The sequence below is a fragment of the Nyctereutes procyonoides genome, unplaced genomic scaffold (genome assembly GCF_905146905.1).
Source record: "Nyctereutes procyonoides isolate TBG_1078 unplaced genomic scaffold, NYPRO_anot_genome, whole genome shotgun sequence".
NCBI classification, from domain to species: domain Eukaryota; kingdom Metazoa; phylum Chordata; class Mammalia; order Carnivora; family Canidae; genus Nyctereutes; species Nyctereutes procyonoides.
The window spans coordinates 49,331,483-49,339,861 of record NW_026575020.1 but is presented as its reverse complement, the minus strand read 5'-3'; positions in this window follow the sequence as shown (position 1 = coordinate 49,339,861).

Sequence of the window (8,379 nt, the reverse complement as noted above, 5' to 3'; positions counted from 1 at the left end):
CTCTGTGTGTGTCTCTCATGAATAAATAAATAAAATATTAAAAACAAAACAAAACCAAGTGCAAAAGCCCAGTCTGATGTGAGCCACAGGAAGCATGCACTTGGTTGCAAGCATGGGTTGTCTTCTTTTCCCTGAGCTGAGAGAGTTCACTCAAGTCCTCCTGTGTGCACTGCAACTCTGGCTGCCTAGGAAGTGACAGGGTCGTCAAGGACTGGGAGAAAGGTAACTGGTCAGGAGGTCGCTTCTTTCTCCTCTGGCTGCCATGTCCCCAACTCAGGCGCAAGGCAACTCTTGGGTAGACAGGCCCACCAGCCCCCTGCTGCTGCCTCTGATCTCTGGCACCCCACCAGAGAGGGCTCCTGGTCTTACTTAAGATATGACAGAAAAGAGGGGCGTCCGGGTGGCTCACTCGGTTAAGCAACTGACCCTTGATTTCAGTTCAGGTCATGATGTCAGGGTCATGAGATCAAGCCCCACATCAGGCTCCGTGCTGGGTGTGGAGCCTGCTTAAGATTCTCTTCCTTTCCCTCTGCTCCTCTCCATCTCTCTCTCTCTCTCAAAAAAAAAAAAAAAAAGTGGCAGAAAGAGGTGGAGAGTCTGCAATCCGGGAGCTTTGCCTAAGGGAGTGAGCTGATGACATGCAGTAGTCAGAGGAGCGTGATGAGGCAGCCTTGTCCACCGGCACCCACAGGGCTCTGCTCTTGTTCCAGCCTATCTCCTGTCTCGGCAGCTCTGACCAGCTAGGGGTGAGCTGGACAAAACATTCCTCCAGGCCTCTAAAATGTTTTTCTCTTCAACGTAGGGAGACACTTGGGCGAGGACTACAAGAAGCAGGGATTTTTTTTTTTTTAAGATTTTATTTATTCCTGGGAGACACAGAGAGAGGCAGAGACACAGGCAGAGGGAGAAGCAGGGAGCCCGATGTGGGACTCAATTCCAGGACCCCAGGATCATGCCCTGAGCCAAAGGCAGACACCCAGGTGCCCAGGAGTAGCGATCATAAGGAGGCTTGGATGGATATAGAATTGCTTGTGTCATCTATACATTCCTCCATGCATTAAACACTTATGGGGCATCTTCAGTGTTTTGGACATTGTTAGGTGCTGGGATAGCAAAGACATTCAAGACACGGTCTTGTCTGGGAGTCCTGTCTGCGAGTGGCTTCTAGTCTAGTAGTGGGAGACAGCCACATACGCCAGTCCAGTGGCTCATCACCGCTCATCACATGACAGACACCTGGAGGATAGAGGAGGTGCCTAAATGTGATCGTTCACTTTATTCTGGGTGGAATATCATGAAAGGATTCTGGAAGATTCTGTGATGGTTTAGCTGGGTCTTGAAGAATGCAAGGGTGTTCTGGAGGCAGACACGGTGTCGGAGGAGGGCGGGACACAGGAGCAGGAGGACATACACTTAGCTGTGGATCTCTTGTGTCAGTTGTTGAGTCGGATGGTGATGGCCAACAGGCGGTTCTGTTTCTAGAGGGAGGTTCTTGAATACTTGAGAAAGGTTCTCAGTGGTTAGTGAGGATATAACAAAAATGAGGACTTTTTGAGGCTGGACACAGATAGCCAGGCTTATGGGACTTGGGCATTTAGACTGTGTCTGGCAGCAGTGGAGTTAGGATATGAGTCCCTCGTGGGGAAGGGAGTGCAGTGGTTTGGGATCCTATTACATCTTTGCACAACAAAGGCCATGATTAGTATGGTCTCCAGGAAGCCCTCTCTGGTTTATGGGAACACTCTGCTCCTTGACGTCTTATAGAGAGTGACAGCCACTTAATATGAGGAGAAACCATGAGTGTGGGTGGACAGGATATTGATGCTATTGCTTTTGAAATGCTTGTAGTGATGGTCTGGATTCTTTGAAATGCTTGATGTCATACCTCAGTCAGCTGGAATCTGAAAAGAAATGCTAGGCTGGTTGTGGGGTCAGATAGGCTAAGGATGACCTCTTTCTTGCAGCATTTGTTTGCGGCCTCAGGAATTAGTTGTGGAGAAGTCAGGATTCTAGAAAGCCAGGAAGCTGTGGTCTGGACAATGCTGTGTGTGAGTGTGTGTGTGTGTTTGTTTGTGTGTGTTTATGATGGGGGTAATAGTGTGGGGAAGGGCCGGGGGGTGGTCTTCACTGTGTCTAATAAGAGAAGATACCTCAGGAGGGATGCACACAGAACACCATGTTGAGGGGAGCCCAGAGAAATGCCCCAGCAACACCCTTTCTGGAGGAGAGCTTGAAAATCGAGATGGACTTTTCTCTTGTTGGTGGGCAGTGCTCATTTAAGACAAGGAGATGGAAAAAAAAAAAAAAAGACAAGGAGATGGCCAAGATCACCTCTCTGAGACTTTAGGAGTCAGGCATATGTTCTGCATGTGAGATTCATTATAATTCTCTTTTAGGGAACCACTTAAATGAATTTACATTGGAAAAGGTCAGAGGAAAATTATTCTGTGCCCTAGTGGGAAGACTTTTGTCTTAGAATGTTCAGGCCGCTGGAACAAAATACCACAGCCTGGGTAGCTTATAAACAATATAAATGTATTTCTCGAAGTTCTGGAGGCTGGAAGTCTGAGATCCGGGTGCCAGCATGGTCGGGTATGGTAAGAGCCCTCTTCCCTGTCGTAGACTTTGTGCCCTGTCCTCACATGGGGGAAGGGTCAAGGGAGCTCCCTGGGGTCTCTTTTATGAGAGCACTGATCTCATCGACCAAAGACTTGACAGAAATAAAACTAGCAAATCACCGCAGTGGTAATTAGTAAAAGTTTATTGTGCTCACACCAAAGAGACAGTTTGCAAACTGGGAGCACTCAAACCAAAGCAGAGCATGAGGCTCCAGGACATACGGTTATAAAACAGCTTAGAGGGGCACCTGGTGGCTCAGTGGTTGAGCATCTGCCTTTGGCTCAGGTTGTGATCCTGGGGTCCTGGGACCGAGTCCCACATCGGGCTCCCTGCATGGAGCCTGCTTCTCCCTCAGCCTATCTCCCTGACTCTGTGTCTCTCATGAATAAATAAAATCTTAAAAAAAAAAACAGCTTAGAAAGCATGGAGGCAGTGACTGTTTATTCTTTACATTTATTGGTTATAATAGAATTTTCTTAAATGATGAGGAAGTTGGCAGCGCTTACCTCACGTCAGCCTGGGGAAACAGTTCACATTTTGCTGATAATTTCCAGAGGCATAAGCAAGAAATGACCCCGGTCAAGTTAGCCTTGCAAAATAAGCTACATCAACCTTTGCCTGTATGACTAAACTGTTTTTTTTTTTTTCTTTTTCTGCTTAGGGAATTTTCGAGGCTGGTCTTCATTTGTTTTTGGTTTTAACGGTTTCCACTTATGACTGTTGCAGGACACAAATATTCAGACCATGGCAACTCCTGAAAAATCTACATGGCACACACACGCTCCCTTCTCCCCAGCAATACCTTCCTTTGTACAAAGTGGGACCCCCACCCCCCGACCCCGCTGTCAAGAAATCTGCCTCTTTTCCCTTGGCCATGTAAAAATAGTTCTTATTGATCCCCTTTGAAGGTTAGATTCCAATTCTTCATAGATTGATTTTTTTCAACACGAAGGGAGAGAAAGCAACCTGCTGATATTATCAGAGAAGTTTAAATTTCTAATTGGCCACGTGGGTAAAACTCCTCCATCTGCTGCTTAGGACCCCCCCACACACAACCACCAAACCGGACTCTCTAGTAAGATGGTCATTTCATCCAGTAAAATATAGTATTTTCTGTAAAAGTTATTTATAACCTGGAAAGTTATGAGTGAAAGGAGGAAGTATTTGGCCGTGTCATTAGAAACTAATGCTGGCTTAACAGGGTGTGTGTGTGTGTGTTGGGGAAGAAGGCATCTCTGGCTGCTTCCGCATGGAGTGACCCCCACAGCCCATGGCTCCTCAGCCCCCCATGTCTGGGTGAAGCAGCCTCCCCCTCCCATTTGCTCCCTTGCTGCGGTGGGCATCTGGCTGACCCAGTGGCCAAGATGCTGCCACCGATCCAGAACAATCCGTGAGCCAAGAAAGTGTCTGTGCAGATGAAGCGTGCAGCCGGTTTTGCACGAGGAGCCCTAGGTGCCACCTGGGTGCCACCTGGGCCCCAGCCCTTCTCACAGGCTGGCTGAATGGCTGCCACTGTGTCTGGACTGGTTTCAACTGACAGCGCACTTGATCCCAGCTCTGCACCTGATTCTAGCCCGTTTCTCAGGATGGTGGTTCAGCTGCAAATACTGGCTTAGCGACATGATGAAATAAGAATCCCAGCCCCCACTCCCCACATTGACTTAGGACCTTATCCCACACCCTGCCTTCCACCCTCAGGAGCAGGTGGGCTGGGTGATGGTGGTGGGGGGGGCAGGTCAAGTTTTTCCAATTCTGGGCTCCCCTGCCTGATTCTTTTCCTCCAGCGCAGCCAGGTCAATGTATACCTTCCTCTCTACCTGGCCATGTGGAGGGCTCCCTTCAAAGTCCCCTTTCCCCAGGAAGCACTCCCTGACCATCCTGATAATCTCTGCTCCCCCTGAGGTCCTGTGCGGCTTGGATCCGTAAGGCCCACGCGGGACACACTTTATCCTGTGTTTTGTGTTGATCTCTGTCTTGAGTACTGCTACCCCAGCTCCCAGAGGACAAAGATTATGTTCTTTCTTTTTAGCAATCATAGAACTGATTCTGTAAGAAGGATTCAATTAAATTTCTCTCTCTGGATTAGTTGGCTAGTTAAGCGTTTTGTTTTGTTTTTTCTTATGGAGCTCTACTGCCTGGTCCCTGAAGGGCACATTGTGACAATAACTTCTATCACCACCACCCCCGGCCCAGCTGTCACCACTTCAGTATTGCCTTAGAGAGTATCTGTTTCATGTTCAATATTTTCATTTGGTCTTCACGACTACCCCTTTTAAAGAGAGGGGACCAGAATTCTATATTTTTTTCCCTCAGTGGATGAAAACACAGAGATGCAGAGGGGTTAAATGACGGGTCCTGGGTCACACTGCTGACAGCGGAAGCATCTCCGATGCAGGGAAGACCAGGGGGCCCACTGGAACCACAGGTAGGTTCACGCACAGGTAGGGCTCTGTGAACTCAGGGCTCATACACTGTTGCATAGAGTTAGGATGAATTTGCAGGAAAATAGCCACTGCGGGATTGAAACAGTGAAATCTGGAGGGAGCCGTGGTGGGCAGGAGTCCTGCAGGTAGAGGTGTGGCAGGCCAGGCTGAGTGGCTTTGGGAGGACGAGGAAGACTGTGCTGATGGGCCAGAAGGGCCTTGGGTCTTACTGTAGTTACTGCACCACCCCTGATATGTCTTGCCTCTGTCGCTCTGCTTTTGCTGCACCCGCCTCCTGGGACACCCTACCCCTCCTCTCTCCCTGGGGCTCCCTGGGAAGTGTCTCCTGGACACTTCCGCGCGTATGTTCCAGCAGCATGGCACAAACTGAAGTCTTTCACTTCCCAAACAGGCTGCTGCTTTTGGGTTTCCCATTCTGGACACAGGTGGATGCCACCATTTGCTTGGCAGGCAGGCTGGAAACCTGGGAAACCTGTTCTCTTTCCCTCACACACCGAGTCCTACCCAGTGATCAAGGACAAAGGTCCATCTACACCTTCAGGGCTGCCAGCCTCCACTCTGTCTTGTCCTCACTGCTTCTGCCCGGACCGCCGCTCACAGGGCCCCCACCTCTGCATGCACCCTCTTTTTGTTACCGTCTATAAAACAAAGCAAACTATGATGCTCCTCTCTGAACTTCCGGTTGCTTGTTGTTGCAAGGTCCTCCAGAGTCCTGTGTTGAAGGACCTCAGAATGTGATTCTATTCGGATGTTATCTTAGTCTGCTTGGGCTGCCAAAATAACATCCTACAGATGGGGTGGGATGGTGGGGCTTCAACAGCAGAAATGATTTGGAGGCTGGAGATCAAGGTCATAGCAAGTAGATTTTATTTTGACACCTCTCTTTTTGGCTTGGAGGCAGCTGCCACCTGGCTGTGTCCTCATGAGACCCCTCTGTGCATGCCCGGGGGGGGGGGGCAGTGGGCTCTCAGATCTCTTACAAGCACTAATCCTATCTGAGCCAGGCCCTATCCTTCTGATCTCCTTTAACTTTAATTTCTTGAAAGGCCCTCATCTCTAAATACAGTCATACTGGGGATTAGAGCTTCCACATATGAATGGGGGTGTGTGTCATAAATACGAGTTCATAACAAAGACAAAACCTTCAAAGAGGAGATTAAGTTAGCATGAAGCCATTAGGGTGCGACCGAATCCAATTTGAGTGGTGTTCCTGTAAGAAGAGGGCATGAAGACACATAGACACCAGGGACACCAGGCACAGGAACGACCCCCTGCAAGCCAAGGAGAGAGGCCAGGAAGATACCCACCCTGCTGGCGCCCTGATCTCAGACTTCCCAGCCTCCAGAACCATGAGGAAATAAAAGTCTGGTGTTTGAGCCACCCTGTCCGCGGTATTTTGTTACAGCAGCGGGAGCAAGCCAATACACTTAGGAAAGGACATTCAGGTCTTGCGTCCTGGATCCATCTGCTCTTCCCCATGCGCAGTGTACTTTTATGCTCTCGTGCCTTTGCACACGTTTGCTCCTCGGTCCGGAATGCCTTTTCTCTGTGGTGAGGCAACACGTTCTCTCTAGTGGTAGGACGTTGGCCCACTTGAATTCACGTTTGCATACAAGAGAGTTCTTTGTTGTGTTAAACTTTCGATTCCACAGCATAGTCCAGCCTGTCCTAATACAGCCTCATTATCTGCCCAAATCTTTATCTAAGTTCCTGTTTAAATGCTTTTTTTTTTTTTTAAAGATTTTATTTATTTGAGAGAGAGAGAGACCCCACAAGTAGGGGGAGGAAAGAGGGAGAAGCAGACTCCTCCCTGAACTAAGCTGGGATCCCCACTTGAGGCTCCATCCCAGGACCCCAGGATCATGACCTGAGCCGAAGGCAGATGTTTAACTGGCCGAGCCACCCAGGTGCCCTGCTACCTCTTTCAAGAGGCACTGGGTGACTCAGTTGGTTCAATGTCTGCCTTTTACTTGGGTCATGATCTCAGGGTCCTGGGATTGAGCCCTGCATCAGGTTCCATGCTCAGTGGGGAGTCTGCTTCTTCTTCTCCTTTTGTGTTCTCTCTCAAATAAATAAACGAACAAATAAATAAAATCTTTTAAAAAAGAAAAGGTGTGACATATTGTGAGAATTACAGAATGACACAAAGACATGAAGTGAGCAGATGGCATTAGAAAAATGGAGCTGATAGATTCACTTGATTCAAGATTGCCACAAAGCTTCAGTTTGTAAAAAACAGTATCTGTGAAGTATGATAAAGTGAAGCACAAGACGTAGTTTTATGAATTTTTTCTACTGTGATCAATTACCTTGATTTTTAGAATATCGAATCATCCTTGCATTCCTGGAATAAACCCTAGTTGGATTTTTTTTTTAAGATTGACTTTATTTATGTATTTATTTTTAAAGATTTTATTTGAGAGAGAGACAGAGCCCAAGTGTGGGGAGGTGGTGGAGAGGCAGAGGGAGAGGGAGCAGCAGGCTCTCCACTGAGCAGAGCCTGGCAGAGACCATCTTAGCATCTCCTCCCACTGCTAGGACTGCGCATCTTATCGTAGCTTGGTGGTCCCAGCCTTCTGCATCCCCATTCCCCAACTCTCCACATGCCCAAACCTCCTGCCTCTTACCCCACTATCTCCCCAAGAGCTTTTTTTTTTTTTTAATTTTTATTTATTTATTTATTTATGATAGTCACAGAGAGAGAGAGAGGCAGAGACACAGGCAGAGGGAGAAGCAGGCTCCATGCACCGGAAGCCCGACGTGGGATTCGATCCCGGGTCTCCAGGATCGCGCCCTGGGCCAAAGGCAGGCGCCAAACCGCTGCGCCACCCAGGGATCCCCTCCCCAAGAGCTTCTAAAACAATTGCAGCACCCTCTGCACTCGGTGGGTGAGGTTTCCACAGGAGTCTGACATCCTCTTGGAAAATAATCAGGAACTACTGTGGTGTGAGCAGCTCCAGTATCTGCTTTTCCACGTGAATGTCTGGATTCAGCCTTTCATAACAGAGCTCTTGGAGCCTGCTCAAAATCTCATAGGTTGTTGGCATCACCTGGTATGAGAATGTTCTAAAGCACTGACATAAGATCTCTTGCCTGGTGTTATTTTCCTGGTTGCATTTCTGCCCCCAACAGTCATCTTTTTCCACCCTTCTCTTGCTCAGGTGGAGGATGGGGATCCTAGGTTCTTGGGTCCTTTTTGAGTATTCATTTGTCAGATGGGTACTGTTGAAGTCAAACCCCAAAAACCAGTTCTTCAAATTCCTGGAGATGCTCTTTAGGGCCACTCTTCAAGTATGTTATGACCAATGTAGATAAA